Source organism: Coregonus lavaretus (genome assembly GCF_964263955.1).
Source record: "Coregonus lavaretus genome assembly, chromosome: 8".
NCBI classification, from domain to species: domain Eukaryota; kingdom Metazoa; phylum Chordata; class Actinopteri; order Salmoniformes; family Salmonidae; genus Coregonus; species Coregonus lavaretus.
This window is the reverse complement of record NC_139995.1, coordinates 40,574,676-40,596,650: the sequence shown is the minus strand read 5'-3', so window position 1 is coordinate 40,596,650 and position 21,975 is coordinate 40,574,676. Positions and strand designations below refer to the sequence as shown.

At 41.4% G+C, this 21,975-nt stretch overlaps 2 long non-coding RNA genes across 2 annotated transcripts; both read left to right on the top strand.

The window, feature by feature from the left end:
• Positions 1–283: 283 nt before the first annotated feature.
• On the top strand, positions 284–3,023 carry LOC311134312. Its single transcript, XR_014613672.1, has 8 exons — positions 284–521; positions 1,499–1,587; positions 1,840–1,986; positions 2,107–2,252; positions 2,361–2,497; positions 2,622–2,715; positions 2,806–2,914; positions 3,003–3,023. It is a non-coding gene; the product is annotated as an uncharacterized lncRNA (long non-coding RNA).
• A 154-nt stretch (positions 3,024–3,177) lies between these two features.
• On the top strand, positions 3,178–6,071 carry LOC311134311. The gene is made up of 4 exons (XR_014613671.1): positions 3,178–3,226; positions 3,318–3,489; positions 3,623–3,750; positions 3,877–6,071. It is a non-coding gene; the product is annotated as an uncharacterized lncRNA (long non-coding RNA).
• Positions 6,072–21,975: the final 15,904 nt, after the last annotated feature.

Genomic DNA, 21,975 nt, shown 5'->3' with positions numbered 1-21,975 from the left:
AGCAGGGGATCAAATACTTTTTTCCCTCACTGTAGCTTAGTGGTTAAGAGCGTTGTGCCAGTAACCGAAAGGTTGCTGGTTCTAATCCTCAAGCCGACTAGGTGAAAAATCTGTTTATGTGCCCTTGAGCAAGGCACTTAACCCTAATTGCTCCAGTAAGTCACTCTGGATAAGAGTGTCTGCTAAATGACTAAAATGTAAATGTAAAATGTGGTGTAGGATATTTGAACCCATCAATTACCTAAAACATGTTGTGAGTCTACTGTCTACACAGTAAAAAATGGGGTGTTAATATTTCAGAGTAAAGTTATTTTAACCCAGATAGAGTATTTTCAACATTTTTGAGAGTAAAGTTGCTCTATCAGTGGAGTTAAAAGTGAGTGTAAAAATCTGCAGATACGCAGTGACAATTTCAACTCTACAGCAGTGATGAATACCCGCCACTCTGCTTTGCTGAAGTTTGGCACGTACGTTGGTGGAGGAAGATTGCGAAGGAGTAGCTAGGCCACAGATATTGCTAGGTAAGTTACATCCCCGTTTTTTCAACACCAAACCGGTATTTTTTAACTTTACATAATTTTAGAGTTGTGCTGATGTCAAGGTCATATTTTAAGTTACGAGTTCCATGCGGCGGTCCCACTTGCAGTGACCTCGTCATCAGCCAGCTAAATTAGCTTGTAAGTTCAGATGGTTGACAGTAATAACTGTTATCTGATATACCCATGGAATATGTTTGATATTTTTGTGAATGGCTTGCTGTTTCATATGGCTAAAAATAGGTAACGTTAACTTAGCTAATCAGTTCGTTTGAAGGACACCACCGTTTGGCATGAGCGCAGATTGTGCTTGTCATGCGGTTAGCTAGCTTGCAATCAGTATCGGTAACTGTCTTTCTTTGTGTTGCAATATTTTCACGAATGAAGTTTGTCAGAATGGTAAATACGTAAAATAACGTTCGCTAACAACAAAACATTTATACAGATAGTATTGTTAGCTAACGTTATTGTATAGCTTCCCAGGCTTCCTTACACTAACGCTAACTGTTTTTTATAAAGCTATATATAACGGTAATGTTAGCATGCTTCTGATAGTTAGCCAGCTAATGTTGGTGTTATAAAACGATAACTTAGATCACTGATTTGCATGACGGGTTTGTTTAACATTGCTTAACCATTTTAATGGTTAGCTACTGTTCGAACTAAAATGGCTAATGAGCTAGCTAACTTTGACACATAGCTAGTTATTTGGTAGCTAATGGGACAATGTGCCTCTAAACTTGAACTAGCCTACACCCATTTGCTGCAGAAAATGGCAGCTTAACGTTATATTCAACTAGCACAACTTTGTCTACTTCAGCCTTTGTAATTGCAGTGTAACGTCTAAGTAATGTATAGTGCATTGCGTAGCTAGTACTACTGAGATAAATGGATAGTTAGCTAACGCTTAGTTGAACCAGCACTAAATGATGATTTTGAATATATATTTTCTTTGTTAACAGAGGCAAAATGCTGTTGCGTGTTCAGCTCGGGGAAGAGCAGAAATACGTCAAGCTGTCTGAGCTGACATTCAATGCTTTCTTGAAAGAAGGTAGGTATAATAGGTTAAAGCAATACATATCACCCTAATGACAAAATAATACAGCATTAAGCTATTATCTTATGATATCTATTTAGGTCTATAGTCATTTCTGCTGTGCTTTATATTTTCAGTAACATAAAATCAGGTGCAGATCCTTGTCTTTCATCATTTTGTGAACACATGAGGCAACCTTAAGTATGAACTTGGATTCTTGTGAGAAGGGAATGCATGTTTTTCTTTTTTTTCTTCTTTTTTTAACAGTGTGTCTAAAATTCAACATACCAGAAAGCAGAAAGCCAGACATTAAGGTGTATGACCAGTCTGACACAGAAGTTGACTCAGATGTTTTTGAAGAATTAGTAAAGGAGTCACCTGGAACTTTCAGAATCATGCTGGGCAATGGACTTGGTATTCATTCATTCAATTAGTTTTTTAGTTTAAAGGCCAGAATGAGAACCTTTATTGTCTTAAAAATAACCGTTTATTGTAATATGTTTCTATGTTTTGCACAAATTTCATAATGAACAGATACCTCTCATTCATCATCATGCTCGGGTACATCTGATGACACCATCATTCTGAATTTCACTGTGTGTGACGATGTTGAAGAAGTAGCGGCTGGCGAAGGAAGCCAGCCTAAAAGGCCATGCCACATAAACTATGAGGCAAAAGCAGTAAGTGGTGAACATTGCTGTTAAGTCCAATCTGAATGTTGTTTCATCATGTGACAGCATTACATATTGTTTTACAATTACGGAAAGCACATTTCTTTCCACCTATAGCTGATTGAAAAAATCCTAACATCAAAGCCTGGTGGTGAACGCATTATGCAAGAGTATGGAAAAACCAAATCTCTGACAGATGCCACCAGAAGACAGATGATCAACATACTTGCTGCTGAGATGACAGAAACACATGGGTAAGCATTAAGCATATAGATGGGCTGTAAAGAAACATTGTTATTATTTTCCGGTTATTAATTATGTAAAATGTGTTGTGCAATATCAATTCAGTGTGATGTTAACTTTGAATTCATATGCTAGGACATCCCCCCCCAAAAGTGTCAGAGTGATGTATGCACAGGGGATAGTAGCTTTGTTTCCCTATCTACAAGACCCATACTCACAACATGGATATGTAAGTAAATGGGTTATTGCAACATTATGCACATATTCACTCTATGAAATGGGAATAGTACTCCTTTATAATTTATTTATAATAATATAGGATCATTACTACGATCCGGAGAGTGGTTCCGGATACCTTGCATGGCGATTGAAGACCATAAGAAAAACAGCAGAGGAAAGAGGTGCCTCAGTCAGCAAATCTCCTAAAGGTATGTTTTCTGATCAGTGACATGTAATTATAATGGTGACCTGTGAATTGTACAGAAAGGATTTCTTAACACTGTATTTTGTCTTAAGTTGGTGGGCCAGGCTGTGATCGTCAGCCCTTCACCTATGACAGAGAGCCATCTGATGAGGATGTGGAAGCAGCTATTGCTGTTTTGAGACACTCTGCTGATGAAAACACTGTCCGTGAGAAGATGAAAATGACCTTCATATATCGGCAAGCAATGGTCAACGATGAAGCCAAATCATCAGATGTCTTCTCGGTCTTCCCAAGATTTCTGGACACACCAGGACTGGTATGACAACTTAATTCACTGCATCACCAAAAATATCCAATGAAGAATAAGGTAACACTCATTATTTCTGTCTTTGTGTGTTACATTGCAGATAGAACAAGATTTCAGACTTCTGTTTGGTGAGGCCACAGCCAACAAATTCTTGGAGAAGTGGCCAACCACTTTCAAAGCAAAAGTAATAAAGGAAAGCCATGGACTTGTATCCACCACAGAACTCTTGGATTTGATGCGCAATGCTGAGTCAGCTGCTGAAGTTGAGAATGGTATGAATGAACTGTTTTACTTTTTATGTGGATAATGTAGGTGTGCATTATATGTCCATAATGGTGCAAGTTGTGAATAAGAATGTTATGCTACGGCACAATGTTAACCAGGTTTTTATTTACTTATTTGTAGGCTGGGACAGTGACATGTCTGCCATCTTGCTGCTGCTACATTTGCTACCACCATCTGCACAAGGTAGAAAGAGGCCGGGAAAGATGTCTGCATATCAAGCTGTAGATCAGCTCATCAGATTTCAAAAGGTATGCTTAACAGTTGTTTAAAATATATATTCCATCATCTCAATCTTGTGCACAGTTTGAGGTGATCTTATCTATTGTCAGAGGTTAGTCACCAAAACAATTCTGTTGAATGTGTTTTTTTTGTAGGTTGGAACCAGTGTGCAGCAGCATCTTGACAACATCACCCAAAGCAGTCAGCCCTACCTTCTCGCCCAGGGATCCACACAGAGCAGCATTCACTCCTACTTCATTGTGGTTGACAAGCATGCTCTTCCATGCAAGGCAACAGGTTCAGTAGGAGCTTTTGACGAAGTCTTTAAAGCCCATTACGTATTTGGTACGTCATACAGTTCTTCCTTGAGCAGCTTTTTCACTTTTGTGCAAACAACCATCTATAACATCGACATGGGGGAAACAAAGGAGACTCCTAGAGTTGCTGAGTTGCGAGCAAGAATGGTGCGTTAGTTGAGATAAAACTATGAAGTGTTTTCTTTGCAAAAGTGACCATGGAAGTCCAAACAACCTTGTTAAGCACCTTAAGATAATTCATGGGCTATGTACAGGCAGGACTCTTTTTCTGAAATGTGGTCAAGAAGGATGCTCACGTTCTTTTGGTAGCTTTTCTGGTTTTAGAAAACATCTTAACAAGTGCCACGGAGAAAGTTTAGTAGATTCTATAGAAGATGATCTTTCAGACCCTCAAAGTACCGTCAACACCAGTAATATTTCTCATGTTGAAGTGTCGACTGAATGTTTAGAGGCTGAGTCAGAGTTATCTTCGCCATACATTGTAAATAGTTGTGCAGCTGTTATTTCTGATCTAAAGGCAGCAGGTGTTGGTCAAAGTACAGTAAATACTGTAGTGATTTCCATGGAAGAGATTGTTCAAGATATTCATCAGCATGCTAAAGAAACAGTGATAAAGCATGTATTTAGTAATGAAAGAGAAACAGAAATGTGCAAGAAAGTTGAGGCGTGTTTTGAGGGGTTAGAGAATCCTTTCACAGTTCTAAATTCGGAATACAAGCGATCAAAATTTATGACTGCCAAGTGGGAAATAGTAGAACCAGTTGAATGTGTGATTGGTTCAAGATTTGACACAAGACGAAATAAAAAGACTGGAACATATGATCAGGTAGTAGTTCAAGATAAATTCATGTATATTCCAATTTTATCTACACTGCAGTCAATATTTAAAAGTCAGTATTTTGCAGAAATGTTGCAAAGCTCAGCTACCTGCAACTCTAGACTGAGAGATATTTGTGATGGATCTTTTTTTAAAAGTCACCCCCTGTTCTCAACTGAGAAGCAGACAATACAGGTCCAGATGTTCTATGATGATTTTGAGGTCGCCAACCCATTGGGTTCCAAGCGAGGTATTCATAAATTGGGTGGAGTATATTTTACTTTAAGAAACTTCTCTCCAAAATGGAATTCTTTTTTGGCTAACATACACCTGTGCGCCTTATTTCATACTCAAGATGTTAAACGATATGGTTTTAGTGAAATTTTTGCTCCCATTGTTCGAGACATTAAAGTGTTAGAGAGCGATGGTATTGAGATTCCATTATACAGTGGTTATGTACGTGGCACTGTAGTACAGGTAACAGGTGATAATTTGGGTTTGCATAGTTTGTTTGGTCTGGTGGAGTCTTTCAGTGCAAGGTACTGTTGCAGGTTCTGTTTATCAGAAAAGGAGGACTTTCAAACAGAATTCTCTGAAGATTCTTCCAAAATAGTTTTACGCACCAAAGATATGCATACTGCTCACTGTCAAGAAATGGCTTGTAATCCATCCCTTCCGTATGTTTTTGGTGTGAAAAGGTCATGCATATTAAATTCATTGAGGTATTTTCACACAACTGAGAACTTCTCAGTTGATGTGATGCATGATGTGTTAGAAGGGGTTGGCCAGTACGAATTGAAGTTATTATTTCTGTATTTGAATGAAAAACATGTTACATCAGGAGAAATACATTCAAGAATACAAAGTTTTGATTATGGTTTCACAGAGAGAAATAACAGGCCTGTGACTGTTAATTTAAGTGAAGGATCTAATGATCTGGGACTGAATGCAATTCAGTCCTGGTGCTTACTTAGGAATGTTCCTCTTATCTTTGGAGATTTGGTAACTTCTACTGACCAACACTGGGGCCTGCTTCTTTTATTATTGCAAATAATTAACATTATATTCTCGCCCATGTTATCTCAAGGTCTATGTGTATATTTAAAACATTTGATTGTTGATCACCATACACTGTTTAAGAAGTTGTATCCTCAGAAAAAACTTTTACCAAAGCACCATTTTCTTATCCACTATCCCCGCTGCATCCAGAAAATAGGGCCTGTACTTCATAGTTGGTGTATGAGGTATGAAGGCAAACATAATTTTTTCAAAAAACAGCTTAAATCGTTTAAAAATATTACCAAAACGCTGGCAAAAAAGCATCAGAATCATATGGCATATAGTTGGCGAAGATCAACAACTTTTAGTCGGTTAGATATTGGTCCAGGAAAAATGGTGGCTTTAAATATGGTAAAAGGAGGTTCTGAAATTGCTTTGGCAATGCAAGTGCCCAGTAGCATTCAGGTTATGAAGGTTAATTGGGCTAAACATAATGGGTATGTTTATCGCCCACACTTGGTTATCTGTGGCGAAGTTGACTCTGAAGTGCCCTTGTTTTATCAGATTGAGTCAGTTCTGATAATGTGTGAAAAACTGTTACTACTCACAGTGCCTTTAGTTACAGTAACTTTTCAAGAACATTTCCATGCATATGAGGTGATCAGATCAAAGCATGATTTAGTTTTTTTTCATGTCGACAACCTGCACTACCCTAGACCTTTTGACATACAAAGGTCATATGGAGGAAATGACACAGCTCTCCTTGTTGTGCCATATTGCTTTCTCTGGTGAACATTTTTATGATGTTATACTTCTGTCATATACAAGGCAATGGGTGTACAATGTAAATTCACGGACATTGAAATTATACTTTTTTTTTTCAATAAATGTGGGTGCTCTCATCTTGTATTATTGTGCTTTGTTTTATTTGATAGTATTGATATTTCTATAATTCAGTAACACTACATCATATGATTTAAAAAAAAAAAAAAAAAACACTGTAGAGAAATGAAAAGTAAATATCATTACACTTTAAAGTGTCATTTTTTAAAGTAAAATTGTAGTTGACTTAACTCTATACAGTGTAATCATATTACTCTCAACAGTGTGATTAAACTACAGTGTTAAATATTTTGACACATTTCATTGTTATTTTTTACACAATATGGAGTAGAATTAACTCTAAAAGTTTTACACTGACCAAAGAGTACATTTTACACTGATTTTGAGTGGGACCAAATGTTATCTGAAACAGAGTTAAATTCAACTCGACAGGAGTTAAATTAACACTTCTGTTTTTACTGTGTAGTATGTTGTTTATTCAAATTAACCTTTCAGAGTAAGATGATTGCGTAAGATGAAAACAAACAAACAGAACAAGATGGGAATTGAAAGAAAAAGCTCCAGTGGTAATAGAATATGTTCTTCTAGACTAGCAGAGCTGCTAAGACACAACACACACACACACCACACACACACACACACACACCCGATGATTTCCCTCAGGAGAGGAGAGAGAGGGACAGACCAACACAACAACTGAATTATATTTCTCTGTCTCACACACAACTGAATTGAGGATGAACAATATTTAATCTCAGACGTATCTGAAGTTAACTGGTCTGAGCCAGCTGAGTGATAGTTTTCTCACACACCAAACTGAATCAGGCTTTTCTCATAGTGATCTTAACTGAATCATGTTTTTCTCATTTAATTTATTTTTATTATTATTAAATTAAATTATTTTACTGAATCATAATTTTTTCTTTCATATAGAAATGGACTAAATGTATAAAAAAACTGACTCTCAGTGCTCTCCTAGTGGAATTCATTAGTCCAAGCCAAGAAAATAATAACTAACAGCTCATGGTCCAGTCATTTACTCTGAATATTAATGAAAGTCTTAAATCTGAATAATTAAATTCCTTCTTAAATTTAGAACCAGTAAAGACAATTAGTTTTCCTTTGAATACATCTACCGGTAATAGCCTTTGTAATCATGACTTTGAAAATTATCTTCAGCAGCTCTTTATCACTGGGTTAGCATTGCTGTGTAAACAGTTTTCCCATTAGTTTTGCTCTAATGGTATCAGATATAAGATTCAACAGTATAACGGAAATAAAGAATGATCCATCAGCTATAGTTAGTTATTATAGGCACTTATTTAATGCTTCTGTTCAATTTAAAATCTGTCATTTTCTTTGCCCAGAGAGCACCTTATATATGATTATGTTAGGCTATAGCTTATTTTCAGTTTAGCAAGCATTTGCTTTTATGAAGCAGCTCTAACTTTAGTTGTTGTGTGGAGGTGGAAGGGCTGCTTATTCAGGGGATCTGAATGTCATGCGGGCTCTAAGAGGTTTCTATTGTTGGAGTCTTTATTGAGGTTAGGAATAATAGTGACCAGTAGCAGGATAAATAGATAAATACTAATGGTAATTGCAATTAGTAATCAATGGACAACAGCATAATGGAGTAATACATCTAATCAATAATAATTTTTGTAGCAGCGTAGGTTGTGTCTGAGTGGGTAGAGACCTGTGGATAGGCATAGAGTCAGTGTAGACAGTCTGTGGGAGAGGGAGAGCAGTAGTTGTTAGCCATTTAACAGTCTTATGGCCAGGGGAAAGAAGCTGTTTAGGAGTCTGTTTGTCTGAGCCTTGATGCACCAATACTGCCTGCTGGGCGGGAGCATGGAGAACAGTCCAAATTGTTTCAGCCTCCTGAGGGAGAAGAGGCGTTGCCATGCCATGTTCATGACTGTTCTGGTGTGAGAGGACCATATTAAGTCCTCAGTGATGTGGACACAGAGGAACTTGAAGCTCTTAACACTCTTCACTGTGGCCCCATTGATGTGGACGGGGGTGTGCACCACCCCTGTTTCCTGTAGTCCACGATCAGCAGCTCCTTGGTCTTGCTGACGTTGAGGGTTGTTGTCCTGGCACTACACTGACAGTTCTCTGAACTCCTCCATGTAGGCTGTCTCATCACCGTTGGTGATCAGGCCTACCACCAACTTGATGATGGAGTTAGAGTCATGCGTGGCCACACAGTCTTGGGTAAACAGGGAGTACAGGATAGGGCTACGCACACACCCCAGCATTCTCACATAGGTATTCCTCTTGTCTAGGTGGGAGAGGGCAGTGTGGAGTATAATTGAGATTGGTCTAGGGTGTCTGGGAAGATAGAGGTGATGTGTGCCATGACCAGCCTTTCAAAGCACTTCATGACTACAGATGTTAGTGCTACAGGCCGGTAGTCATTGTGGCAGGTAGACCAGGGCCGGTTCTGGGCATAAGCGATATAAGCGATATAAGCGGTCGCTTATGGCCCCCTGGCCACTAGGGGGCCCCTGACCAAAAATCAGTCTGGGACTCAACTTACTATTGAGAGATAGAATAGTAGAATACACCAGGTGCAATTTCGAAATTTGGTTGTGCATCAGCAGTTTTTCTCTTGTTATGTCAGTCACTGACAGTCACTCAGTTAGCCATGTCAGCTAAGGTTGACAATGACAGTTAAGAGGCCTGTCAGCTGGTCTGCGCATGCTCTGAGAACATGCCCTGGAATACCGTCTGGCCCCGTGGCCTTGCGAGTGTTGACCATATTAAAAACCTTACTCACGTCGGCCTCGGAGAGCGAGATGACCCAGACATCTGGGACAGCAGAGGCCCTCATGCACAGCTTGGTGTTGTTATGTCGAAGCATGCATAAAATGTATTGAGTTTTTCTGGTAGAGAGGCATATGTGGATAGATCACGGCTAGGTCTACCTTTGTAATCCATTATGCTTTAGCCCCTGCCACGTGTTGAGCATCGGATCCGGTGTAATAAGATTCCACCTTCTTCCTATATAGTTATTTTGCCTGTTTGATTTATCTGCGGAGGTCGTAGTGGGACTTCTTGTACGCGTGTGTGTCCTTAGCCATAGCCTCGGGGTAGGCTTCGATAGCCTGGTATGCGGTAGCTTAGCACGTACATCAGTGTTAATCCAGGGCTTTTGATTGGGTAAGCAGCGAACTTTCACACTGGGGACAATGTTGGCGATGCATTTCCTGATGAAGCCCGAGACGGCGGTGGTTAGCACGTCAATGCTATTGGTGGAGTCTCTAAACATATTCCAGTCAGCGCTAGCAAAGCAGTCCTGCAACATAGCTTCCGATTCGGAGGACCATTTCTCTACAGAGCGCGTCATGGGTACTTCTTGTTTGAGCTTCTGTTTGTAAACAGGAAGCAGGAGTATTGAGAAATGATCTGATTTGCTGAAGGGGGGACAAGGGAGATCCTTGTATGCTTGCTTGTGGGTTGAGTAACAGTGGTCTAGGACTTTATCACCCCTAGTGGCGAAGGACACGTGTTGATAAAGGTTCGGCATCACGTGTCTTAGTGACGCGGAATTAAAATCACCGGCAACAACAAAAGCAGCCTCCGGGTGCATGGTTTCCTGCTTGTACAGTTTGTTAAGTGCCAGCTTGTTGTTGTTGTTATTGTTGACCTGAAGTAGAATATATACAGCAGTCATGATAACAGATGAAAACTCTCTCAAGAGGTAGAAGGGTCGGCATTTGACCATCAGGTATACCAAGATGGGTGAACAATAGGTCGAGACTTCCACTACGCTAGAGTCCACACATCATTTGTTATTGATGAACAGACATACCCCTCTCCCTCTGGATTTTCCTGAATACCATGTTCTTGGGGCAATTTCGGCAGACATTTAGCAGATGTTTGAGGTCCTCCAACCAGGGGTGAGGGTTGGGATGTGATTATTGTATGTTTTTTGTTTAGTTACTGTATGTAGGTTTTGTATTTTGGTTTCACGCTGTGAGCGGTGTGTGTGCTGGTCCTGGTGGTTATGGGTGCTCTCACTTCCATGCCAGGCCAGGCGTCGAGCGGGGCTTGGTCCTTCCCGCCCTTGGAAAATCCCTTTGGGCTGGGGGCTTCGCAAGCGCTCCCACTAACCAGAGCACCCACTGATTGGAGTGGCCATTTGTATTTTATTTGTATTGTATTGTATTGTGGCTACAGGAAAAAGAACAGGACTGAGCATGCCCCCATTCTCATCGACAGGGCTGTAGTGGAGCAGGTTGAGAGCTTCAAGTTCCTTGGTGTCCACATCACCAACAAACTATCATGGTCCAAACACACCAAGACAGTCGAGAAGAGGGCACGACAAAGCTTATTCCCCCTCAGAAGACTGAAAAGATTTGCCATTGGTCCTCAGATCCTCAAAAAGTTATACAGCTGCACCATCGACAGCATCGTGACTGGTTGCATCACTGCCTGGTATGGCAACTGCTCGGCCTCCGACCACAAGGCACTACAGAGGGTAGTGCGTACAGCCCAGTACATCACTGGGGCCAAGCTTCCTGCCATCCAGGACCTCTATACAAGGCGGTGTCAGAGGAAGTCCCTAAAAATTGTCAAAGGCTCCTGCCACCCTAGTCATAAACTGTTCTCTCTGCTACCGCACGGCAAGCGGTAAGTCTAGGTCCAAAAGGCTTCTTAACAGCTTCTACCCCCAAGCCATAAGACTCCTGAACAGGTAATCAAATGGCTACCCGGACTATTTGCATTGTGCCCCCAAATCCCCAATCCCCAGCCCCCCCCCCCCCCCCACACGCACACACACACACTTTTACTCTGCTGCTACTCTCTGTTTACTATGCATAGTCACTTTAAGTATACCTACATGTACAGTGAGGGAAAAAGGTATTTGATCCCCTGCTGATTTTGTATGTTTGCCCACTGACAAAGAAATGATCAGTCTATAATTCTAATGGTAGGTTTATTTGAACAGTGAGAGACAGAATAACAACAACAAAATCCAGAAAAACGCATGTCAGAAATGTTATAAATTGATTTGCATTTTAATGAGGGAAATAAGTATTTGACCCCCTCTCAATCAGAAAGATTTCTGGCTCCCAGGTGTCTTTTATACAGGTAACGAGCTGAGATTAGGAGCACACTCTTAAAGGGAGTGCTCCTAATCTCAGCTTGTTACCTGTATAAAAGACACCTGTCCACAGAAGCAATCAATCAATCAGATTCCAAACTCTCCACCATGGCCAAGACCAAAGAGCTCACCAAGGATGTCAGGGACAAGATTGTAGACCTACACAAGGCTGGAATGGGCTAAAAGGCCATCGCCAAGCAGCTTGGTGAGAAGGTGACAACAGTTGGTAAGATTATTCGCAAATGGAAGAAACACAAAAGAACTGTCAATCTCCCTCGGCCTGGGGGTCAATGCAAGATCTCACCTCGTGGAGTTGCAATGATCATGAGAACGGTGAGGAATCGGCCCAGAACTACACGGGAGGATCTTGTCAATGATCTCAAGGCAGCTGGGACCATAGTCACCAAGAAAACAATTGGTAACACACTACGCCGTGAAGGACTGAAATCCGGCAGCGCCCGCAAGGTCCCCCTGCTCAAGAAAGCACATATACAGGGCCGTCTGAAGTTTGCCAATGAACATCTGAATGATTCAGAGGAGAACTGGGTAAAAGTGTTTTGGTCAGATGAGACCAAAATCGAGCTCTTTGGCATCAACTCAACTCGCCGTGTTTGGAGGAGGAGGAATGCTGCCTATGACCCCAAGAACACCATCCCCACCATCAAACATGGAGGTGGAAACATTATGCTTTGGGGGTGTTTTTCTGCTAAGGGGACAGGACAACTTAATCGCATCAAAGGGACGATGGACGGGGCCATGTACCATCAAATCTTGGGTGAGAACCTCCTTCCCTCAGTCAGGGCATTGAAAATGGGTCGTGGATGGGTATTCCAGCATGACAATGACCCAAAACACACGGCCAAGGCAACAAAGGAGTGGCTCAAGAAGAAGCACATTAAGGTCCTGGAGTGGCCTAGCCAGTCTCCAGACCTTAATCCCATAGAAAATATGTGGAGGGAGCTGAAGGTTGGAGTTGCCAAACGTCAGCCTCGAAACCTTAATGACTTGGAGAAGATCTGCAAAGAGGAGTGGGACAAAATCCCTCCTGAGATGTGTGCAAACCTGGTGGCCAACTACAAGAAATGTCTGACCTCTGTGATTGCCAACAAGGGTTTTGCCACCAAGTACTAAGTCATGTTTTGCAGAGGGGTCAAATACCTATTTCCCTCTTTAAAATGCAAATCAATTCATAACATTTTCGACATGCGTTTTTTTGGATTTTGTTGTTGTTATTCTGTCTCTCACTGTTCAAATAAACCTACCATTAAAATTATAGACTGATTATGTCTTTGTCAGTGGGCAAACGTACAAAATCAGCAGGGGATCAAACACCTTTTTCCCTCACTGTACATTTTACCGCAATTACCTCGACTAACCGTTGCCCCCGCACATTGACTCTGTACCGGTAACCCTTGTATATAGCCTTGCTACTGTTATTTTACTGCTTTCATTTTTTACTTATTTATTGTTTACTTAACACTTATTTATCTTAAAACTGCATTGTTGCTTAGGTCTTGTAAGTAAGAATTTCACTGTAAGGTCTACACCTGTTGTATTCGGCGCATGCGACAAATACAAATTGATTTGATTTGTTGTTGATTTAATACAATTTAAAATTAAAAATAGATAAAATAATCACAAAATAGCAAAATCCCAGCCCTAGTGCGTATGCTAATGCACAGCCTAAGCCTCTTGCATAACACACTCATCCTTAGCCAATGAACAACGGTGAGGATGAATCCAGGATAATGATGGAGATCTAATTACAGTAAGTAATGGATCCCTCTTCATTTCTTCATCATCAGAAAAACCTCCTGTTGTTCTCTGCCTGCCTGGGTTCATTTTCATATATGCAAATAACTACTGCCTAATCACAGTATGGCAGATTGAAATGAATTCCATTAAGCCTTATTTGCCAAAGGCGGCCTCTAAATAATTTCCACTCCTGCATAGATAGATATATTTTGGTCAGAGTTTTGTTAATAGCGGCATAATGCCTTAATAAGCATTTAAAATGGAAGCCGGAGCATTGAAAACAATGCTAATGCATTTGTCTGCGGTATGCAGGGAGTGACTGAGGGAGAAAAATGCTTTGCCTTGGCAGAGCGGGGCTCACCCGCCGGCACACAAACGACATCATTAGTAGTGTGGGCACCATTCTGCTGCTGAATCATCGCTCACACACCCATACCTTCGCCCAAGGGGTCCGTCTACAGGCCCTGGCATTAGAAAACACCCAGGCAGCAGGAACAAACTGCTCCAGAGACCTGACTGCACGTTGTCCAAGCTGACTAATAATAACAAGCTGACTAATAAATGCAGACAGTCACATTGGCTGTATGTTGTGGTCCTCTGTAGCTCATTTGGTAGAGCATGGCTCTTGCAACGCCAGGATAGCAGGTTCGATTCCCAGGACCACCTATATGTAAATAAATTATTCACACGACTGTAAGTCATTTTGGATAAAAGTGTCTGCTAAATGGCATACTGTATATTATGTAGTCTGTAAACAAATGTTACAGCAATGAACGCTGTGGAATGCTCAGAGACTCCATTCTGTCACCAATGGAGTTCAGTCTCACCCAGGAGGCCCAGAATTAGAACACACCATATTCATTCACTCACTCAAGAACCTATCCATCCGTTATGTTGAAGTGACTCTCATCAGAACAGAAGTACTATAATCAATCCTAATACCTTCAGCCAGCTAGGCTCTATGGTTGCTTCCTAAACGCACCTTATTCCCTATTTAGTGCACTACTTTTGACCAGGGCCCATTGAGCTCTTGTCAAAACAAGTTGTGCACTATATACAGATGTAGGATCTTAATTTGACCAGTTTGCTACAGCAGGAAAAGAATCCTGCAGCAACAGGAAATGTGAATTATTGAGTGGATTATAATTAATGGACATTTTTGTAGGTGTTGATACATTTTTAGTTAGGGCAAATCAAGTTTGAAAATGTAAAGTTAAAATTACTAACTTTAGAAGCCTTTTTTAAACCTTGAATACACTACAAGATTTGCATTTCCTGCAACAACAGGGTGATCAAATTAAGATCCTACATCTGTAGGGAATAGGGTGCCATTTGTGACACAGCCTAGTTTAGACGTATAAAGTGGCTGCACTAGACCAGTGGCTGGCAGTACCGCCACCCTAATACTACTAGCAGTTTTAAGTGAGTGACAGAACATTCAGCACACTTTTGTTTCAACATCTCAACAGCATAATCACATTCTCTAATTGCCCACTGTGCTGCTGTGTGGAAGACCCTGAGCCTAACCCAGGGGACTTCCCTCTGACTCTTATTTAATGTGTCATTACCATTAATGAACTTACTGCGCTTAGACTGAGAGTTAGCGGGGATGGCTGCAGTGCTGCCTCCTGCACTGCACAGGGACTGCTCGAGGACTTATGGGATGGGAACATCCCAAAAATGTGCTTAGAGCAAGTTAAGTGTGTAGTTTGCAATGCCGGTTCATTCAGTGGGATTGTGTGTTTGTGTGTGGTCGTGGGGTGGGGGGGGTCTTTTACAAAAAAGAAACTAAAACTCAGGTATTTCATAGCCTTGGCAATGATCCTGCATAAAAAGGCTAGAAATAACTGTGACTTCAGGAGTTCGCTATTAGCTGAAAAAAAATGGATGGCTAAATTTGGACAAATAAGCCAATTAATTGAGGTAGACTGCAATGAATCTTGGTAAGAACCATCCTTGGAAAAAAATAATGCCAAATAGACCATCTGTCTAAATACAGATTGTAGTTGTTGGATGCCTGCTCTTTTCTAGGAACTGGATAAAGTGGGTAAAGTTGGGCTTGGTTCAGTCACTGTGAAAAGGGTCGAAGGGTAGAGTGAGATGCTGCCTCTGTCTGTGTAGAGCAGGGGTAGGCAACCCTGGTTCTGGAGTGCCGCAGGCACTTCATGTTTTTTATTTAACCGACCTGGAAGACCAGGTGTGTTGAATTTAGGCAATCACTGAACTGATCAATTAGGTAAGTTGGTCAGATGTGGTGCCTAGTTGGAACAAAATCCTGCAGTACTCCATGAACAGGGCTGCCAAGCTCTGGTGTAGAGGGTCTGACACTCTCATATGGCTGCTACGGACTGATCTGTCACTGGACTCACTCCTGGCTCCATGTTGGCTAAGTGCAGAATCTGTGGGTCCTATTTTAAAATAGAAAAGAGGACATCTACCCTAAAGTCACCAATCGTCCACACACTTCACACTCAGACACACAATATACACTGACTGTACAAAACATTAGGAACATGGTCTTTCCATGACATAGACTGACCAGGTGAAAGTTATGATCCCTTGTTGATGTCACTTAGTGTAGATGAAGGGGAGGAAACAGGTTAAAGAAGGATGTTTAAGCCTTGAGACAATTGAGACATGGATTGTGTATGTGTGCCATTCAGAGGGTGAATGGGCAAGACAAAAGATTTAAGTGTCTTTGAAGGGTATATGATAGTAGGTGACAGGCGCACCGGTTTGAGTCAAGAACTGCAACGCTGCTGGGTATTTTCACACTCAACAGTTTCCTGTGTGTATCAATAATGGTCAACCACCCGAAGGACATCCAGCCAACTTTACACAACTGTGGGAAGCATCAACATGGGACAGAATTCCTGGGGAACACTGTCGACACATTGTAGAGACCATGTCCCAATGAATTGAGGCTGTTCAGAGGGCACAAGGGGGTGCAACTCAATATTAGGTAGTTGTTCCTAATATTTTGTACACTCAGTGTAGTTCACACAGAAAGGCTTTTTTATGTTTTGATAATACATACACAGCTCACCTGAGGCAGGGGCCGACCTCTCCTTCTCTGCACTGTCGACCCATAGCTTCCTGGCCCTGCCTTGTCTGATGCGGCTACGTCTTTAGGTGGTCGCGGCTGCAGGCTCCCTGGCCTCCCTGTACAGTACACAACAAGGTTACATTCAAAACCCACATTACAATAACAACCTAACAGGCACATAATGGAACCGTAGAACCTGAGTAGATAACTAGATAACTGTGTTTCAATGGCTGGCGGAACAGCTTACAGAGTACTGAATATTATGCCACAGTAAAATCATAATTAATTCTCAATAAAGCTATTTCAGAAAACAAGCTCTCTCCAATCAAGCTATAGTGAGTGGATAGACTGAATAAAGCCAGCAATGAACAACTAACACTAGGTATTTTAATCATTGTCTTATGCGCTCCATCACACTCCAAACGTATTGCATTACCAAGTCTAATATCTTGGAATACAGGTCAGTGAGTGTATAGAGTCAGTGTGCGACTGAATTAACACCCCATAAAGGAGCATGCTAACCAGAAATCATTTTTAAACATTCAGATTATGCCCTCAGATTGAGAAGTGAAACCATAACTATAATCTCTATGAACATTGGGGATTCAATGTGTCTATATCATAACACTGTACTAATGATACAATAATTACATTTAGCTAGCTTGGTTGAAAAGGATAGTTGTTGAAAGTATATTAAATATACACTGATTAAACTTCTCTTACAGGAGCAGTAATCAGTCAAACTGGGCTGAATAAAGCAAGCTAGGCAAAACTGAGGAGAAAGTTGTTTTATATATCACAATTTCCAAATCAAATCTGTGAATATGGGTCCGTTTGGGAAGCACGCTGTGGAATGTATGGTTTAATTCTGTAGAAGTGAAGGAACTCTGTTCATGCTTGAATCTCTGTTATAACAGAAATCTCTCTGTTGTTTATGAAGCATGTGACAAATAAAATTTGATTGGATTTTGAATTGGAGATTGGATTTGTTGAAATGCGGATGAAACTTGTCGACACTACAGTGTGGGAGCCACACAGACTGATACCTGTCAGCTCATAAACAGAGTCATTCTTCTGGCTACTGGGACCAGGTTGTTTCTCCCTCCAGTCTCTGTGGTCCTGATGTCTCTCTGGAGCAGCTGTTCTATTGGTTCTTGCACCAGAGACTGACCCTTGTGACACAGGGAAACAGGGAGGGAGAGAGAGAGAGAGAGAGAGAGAGAGAGAGAGAGAGAGAGGGAGAGAGAGCGGGAGAGAGACGAGAGAGAGAGAAGAGAGAGAGACAAAAAGACACAGAGAGAGAGGTATGAAAAGACAGAGTAAATAAAATCAAAGCGCTGAAGATAAAAACAGCAAAGCAACATCAAATAAGAGGAAAATCACAGAGTGGGCCTCTCACCAGGCGTCCGAGGTGACACTGCGGTGGCTGCCCAATGATGGGAGATATTACAGAGGCAGATAATAATACAGAAATAGTTCAGACGGCGTCAAAAACCCAAAGAACTTCCAGTGCCTCAATAAAACGTATCATCATGAATCCATTGGAGAAAAATTGAAACAAACCAGGAATACCAAACCTAACATATTATTCACAAAGGCCTCTTTCAGTTGAGTAAAGTTTGCTCTACAAAAAGTGGATATGATATCTATGTTTGGAGAATGGACGAGCGCTACAATAAAATAACAACAGCTCTTCCCAACATTTATAGTCACACTATAGATAAACGCAAATAGTCACATCGTATGATACACATGTGGCTAATCAAAAGAGAGAAGGTAGCCACACACTCGAGCTCTCCCATGCAATACATTTATATTTGAAATCAACAGTAGCGGTGTGTGGGTACAATCACCGGGGAAAAAAGCAATTTTACAACTTTGCTCTATAACCTGTTAGTTCTTATGCCTTGCACCGTGATATATAGGTCTAAGGCGCAGACAATAAGAAGACACAATGTCCGGTGAAGCCCACAAACAGTTACATGACCTACAGCATGGTCAAGCAAGGTAATGTTTCCGATATTTTTGGACTACTAAACAACTATTGATTTAGAACCACGGAGAGTTACCGCAAGTCGCAAAGAAACCATGAGCTACCTCCACTATTCCAGCACCATGTCAACTTCAACATTTTAACATCATCTAATCACCGATGCCTAGTCTATTACAGTGACAACTAAAAGACACCAAAAACGATTTAGTCCAATCAACATAAGCTAAATATGATGTGGCTGTCCATGGTACTGATTTGTGTGTGTGTGTGTGTAAGTAGAAAAAACATGTTGACTCACCCTACTTGTAGATAAACTCCAATGCCATCCCTTCTCTTTTATGTTGCCTAAATGGTCTATGATTCTGTCATACAGTACACATTTTTACCTTTTGTTGTCCTAGGCTACCTGGCTAAAATACTTGTTCACTAGCCTAACTTCATTTCATGGGCAACAATACGCCAGGCCAGCTAGTTAACATTAGCATACTACATCTAACTACATGTTGAACTTCCATCCTCATATGCCAGTGGCCAAATCCCTATCTCCATCCATGGCTAATTTAGGAAAGGGACGATTTTAGCTAGCTAGCTAACCACCGGAGGACAACAACACAGCGAGATGCAACAATTCAAGTTTTTTTCTGTCAATAATTATGTTTGGATTGTGATGTGATTGGTCTGAAGCCAAATCCAAACTGGCTTCCCTTGACACTTCCTTTTGGTGCGCCAGGACCATTCACAGCTGAGCTCAGTCAGTTTAGCTCAATGCTGATTGGCTATTATTTTATATATTTTTTATCAAGGGAAGCCAAATGCTTGCTGGCTTCCCTTGCATTCAATTCTACGGGCGGCAACAATGTCATTATCTTTCTGATCAGACAGCATTAGATAGATATGCTACACATACTGAGACAGAGGGGCAGTGTTTCGTTCCCTCGGATGCTTTCTCCGGTGAGATACATTCAGCCTCTTGCGAATTGAAGGAAATTTATGAAACACACATTTTTGGGGAAGCCTGACTTCCCTTTGCATCCATAAATACACACCACTGGAAATCAACCAATGTTTCGACAGCAAGCTTCCTTTCTTCAAGTGAGTATTACCATATTCATGCTCCGGTGTGTCCTCCCGTCCTGTGTCCTCCCGTCCTGTGTCCTCCCATCCTGTGTCCTCCCATCCTGTGTCCTCCCGTCCTGTCCCTTTCCCTCTGAGGGTCCACTGTTTTTCCTCCCGGTAAGTGGAGGGGGTCCTGAGACTCTCAACCTAAACGCGATGTGGGCGGCGTCCTGCTGGGTCCTAGAGCAGCACTGGCTGCCCTGCTACTGCCTGACATCTGATAGGTACAAAAATAAACAGATCATTTGGATATTAATTTGTTATCAATGTTTATAATGCATGGAATCATCTCCTTCAATGTAATACTTAGAAAATAGATAGCGATCGTGACCATGATTGACAGCGATGTCTGGCTGTTTGGTACATCTTTTTAAAGTTACCAACTCAAACACATTACTCATAGGCTTAACGTTTCATATCAGCCTATTACCATTAAACCTCAAATCACTTCTGCCACAGTCACCACATAGCGCTTATTTATGTTTCATTGAAATTACTCAAGGCTAATAATAAAATAGCAAAAGACAAACAGCTGTGATATCCTGATATTGCTAACGGATTCCAGCTGATTTAACATATGGATTTGAGCATGAAATTACAGTGGCATGCTAGCTTCACTGTGTACATAATTCATGTACAAACATAAATTACACCTCATTCGAACAAAGTTTCATAATAACCAGACATAGCTACTTTATGAAAATGTTGGTATAACTAATTGGAGGAACATTGGGAATGAAACACCAACACTTACATAGCAAGTTGCCTTGTGATAAATGGATGACCCTGAAGAGGAGAGCATACCATCGGTGAAAATACAACAACCCAGAATGTAATTGGTTCAGCTGTTCTCTTTTAAAAAATAGTTTATCCTTTTCATTGCTGTTCGGCTGACAAATGTACTGAACTGAAGCTACAGTAATTAGCAACAGTCTTTTGGATGCCTACTTTAATAGCAATCCCTATTAGTCATTATTAAGCATGTTATGTTAATAACACAGCAAACAATTATAATGAATGTGGTGTGCGAGCTTCATTCCAAAGGCCACCTGGGTTTTAGAGTGTAACAATCTCACTGTACTGCCTGCAGCAGAGAGGAAGCATTTAGATGAGAATAAAGTAAAGTCTTCTAAAGGACCACTGCCTATTCTGGCTTTTCATTGCTTTCAACCAGTTCAAAAAAACAACACAAAACAAAATGTAACGTGTACGCTGGGAGTTGGGAAGCAAGTACAAGGAGTGAATTTAATAATAAATGGAACAAAACAAGAAACACGAGTAGCGTACAAACATGAAACACAGGAACAGAATCAATAACGCCTTGGGAAGGAACCTAAGGGAGTGACATATATAGGGGAGGTAATCAGTAAGGTGATTGAGTCCAGGTGAGTCTCAAAATACCGCGCAGGTGTGCGTAAAGATGGTGGCAGATGTGCGTAATGTGTTACCTGGCGACCTCGAGCGCCGGAGAGGGGGAGCGGGAGTAGACGTGACACAAAACAACAAGAACAGAACTTTGGTACACCTTTCAAAGTTATGGATGAATGGTTAGCTATGTAAAGCCACATAATCAAAATGGGTTTTTCTGTCCTCTGATGATGCTGTCTTCTAATGATGCTGTCCTCTGATGATGCTATCTTCTGAGGATGTTGTCTTCTGAGGACGCTGTCCTATGATGACACTGTTTATATACTTTTTTTTTTTTTTTTTTTTTTACATACAATCTACCTGCAGTGAAGCCGCTCAACATTTACATTACATTCAGTCATATAGCAGACACTCCCATCCAGAGAGACCCACAGGAGCAACCAGGAACAAGTGCCCCGCGCAAGGGCACAAGGACAGTACGACCCTACCTTACACAGGAAGCGGCACAGGTCCTAATCCAGGCACTTGTCATCTCCCATCTGGATTATTGCAACTCGCTTTTGGCTGGGCTCCCTGCCTGTGCCATTAAACCCCTACAACTCATCCAGAACGCTGCAGCCCATCTGGTGTTCAACCTTCCCAAGTTCTCTCACGTCACCCCGCTCCTCCGCACACTCCACTGGCTTCCAGTTGAAGCCCGCATCTGCTACAAGACCATGGTGCTTGCCTACGGAGCTGTGAGGGGAACGCCACCTCCGTACCTTCAGGCTCTGATCAGTCCCTACACCCAAACGAGGTCATTGCGTTCATCCACCTCTGGCCTGCTGGCCCCCCTACCTCTGCGGAAGCACAGTTCCCGCTCAGCCCAGTCAAAACTGTTCGCTGCT